This window comes from Excalfactoria chinensis, chromosome 22 (assembly GCF_039878825.1).
Source record: "Excalfactoria chinensis isolate bCotChi1 chromosome 22, bCotChi1.hap2, whole genome shotgun sequence".
Taxonomy (NCBI): Eukaryota; Metazoa; Chordata; class Aves; order Galliformes; family Phasianidae; genus Excalfactoria; species Excalfactoria chinensis.
Window position 1 is genome coordinate 1,901,135 of NC_092846.1, and position 2,397 is coordinate 1,903,531.

Sequence of the window (2,397 nt, forward strand, 5' to 3'; positions counted from 1 at the left end):
TTTTCTGGGGTGGGGGGGGTCGGGTTTGGGTGCTGATTGCAGCCGTTCTGGGGTGGGGAGGGGGGGGAATAAAAGCGATTTGTGATACGAGATGTGGCTGTGTGATGCTGGGGGGGTCAGATGGGGTTAATGATCACAGCGCTAATTAGGGCAGCTTGTCCCCTCTGGATGCAGGGCTCCCCCCCCCCCCCCTTGGTGCCTCCTGGGTCACTTCCATGCACGTGGGGATGCGGCACCTCGAGGAGGGGGAGGAAGAGGAGGGGTCCTTCCTCCATTGGGGGTGAAGGGGACACACAGAGAGCATCTGGGGGGAGGGCAGCTCCCCTTGGCCCCATCACAACTAAGAGAATGGAGCAAAGCTTGGGGGGGCGCAGGTACCCCAAGTGGTGTCCCCCCCCCCCCGCCCCACCTCTCTGAGTATGGGGACACCGGGACAGCACACAGTTCCATGCTGGGACCCCCCCCCAGCCCTGAGACAGAGGATGCCCAGTGTGAGCCCTGCAGCGAGGTGGGGGGGTTCTAAATACCAACTGCTGCTCGTGGGAGGAAGCACTGAGCTCCCCACAGCCCCCCCGTGGTGCTGGGGATGGGGAGGGGGGGGAGGAGGGGTGGGAAGCTCAGGGCTGCAGGGCTTGCAGTCATCAGGATGGTCACGCATTGCTCCAGCTGTGCACACATCTGGCACCCAGCAGGGCTGTGAGCATGGGCAGCCCCTCAGCACCCCCCAGCCTTGCTCCCGGGGCTGCACAGGGTTGTGCTCCCCAGCTCTGCTCTGCACGTAGCCAGCAGCAAGGCCACCAGGTTGGCAGTAACCATGGCAAAGGCAGGGCTGCTCCCCCAGCACGGCCTCCACCCCAAAACCAGGCCAACGGGATGGGGGGAGGGAAGGAGGGAAGGAGGGAGGCCATGCAGCCCCCAAAGCCCCAGCAGAGGTCGGGGGGGTGGGAACCCAAGCGGGATGCCATGCAGAGGCTGAGCAGCTGTGCTGGTGGGCCTGGGGTCTGCAGCATCCCCCATTCCAGCAGCTCGGAGCCCAGGTTGTGCAGCAGGGACTCGGGGTGAGCTGCAGGCTTTGCCCTCATCTGAGCAGCCCCCAATGATGGTGTTGGGTGATGGGATGGAGCCTTCCCTGCCGGCACGGAGCGGCTGCCCTGGCAGGATGCAGAACCAGAGCTCCAAATCCATAATTCCTCTGGCACCCCGTGGTTATTTGTGAGCTGCTGTGAGCAGATGGAGGAGCTGCAGATAAAGCCATCCCCAGCACGGGAGCCGCTCAGCGCCGCGTGGGCAGGGGGGAAAGAAATCAAATAATAAGGGGGGGGGGAAGAAGAAGGAAAGGCAGAAAAGGGAGAGGAAGGAGCCGGCCATTAGTGCAGGGCTGAGCTGCCATCTCACACAACAGCCCTGCGGCTCTAGGCCCTCCATAGGGAACACCGGCAGCCGCAGCCGTGCCGGGGTGACATTGGCAGTGCCAGCAGTGGGGATGAACGCTGATGGGAGCTGGCAGCACGTCGGTCCCGGAGGGGGGATGGAGGAGAGGAGCTGACGTCAGCCATGGGAAGGACAGGCAGCTCAATGGGGTGCAGCTCACACCACCTCCAAGGGGAGAAGGAAGAGCTGCTTTGGAGCTGTGATGTGGTGCCCAGCACTATGGCAGGAGGACACACAGACATCAGACGGCCACAGGGGCTCCTCCATAGCAAACTGCAGCTCTCAGAAAGGGCTCGGGGCTGCAGGGCACCAACACAACGTTCATCTTCACTGCTGGGCTTTGCTCCCCGCGCACAGCTCGGCCCCGCGCTGCTGGAAGGCCCCTCTGCTCCCCCCATGCTGCCCCACACCACATGCACACCCCGCTGCCACCTGCAGCCCTGCAAAGCAAAAGCCCCGAGGCAACCCCAACCATCACCAACGCACCGCAGCTCCACGGCTGCTCCTGCAGACACGAGATGGAGCCCGCAGCCATTGGGACGCACAGCCCAGCGCTGCTCCTTCCCTGCCCTCCCTGCCCCAGCACGGCAGAGGGCTCGCTGCTTCAGGAGCTGCTGAGGCCAATTAATCTAATGAGGTTTTGCAGCCGGGGACCGTTGTCAGCCAGGAAAGGCACAGAGCTGCAGAGCGAGAGCGCGGGGGGCTCTGGGAAGCCGAAGGGATTTGGCACAGCAAAGCATGCGGGCAAAGCTTCTCCTTTTGTTGCTCTCCATCCGGCAGCAAGAAACGGGCTCACATTGAGCCCAGGAGGCACGACTGAGAGCAGAGGGACCTCGTGGAGCTGAGATGGAGGCAGAAGCCAAGGGCAGAGCAGGGCACAGAGCAGGGCACAGAGCAGGGCACAGTGTTGGGCACAGAGCTGGGCACAGAGCACGGCCCCCCACAAGAACACAGGAAGGCAGGGAT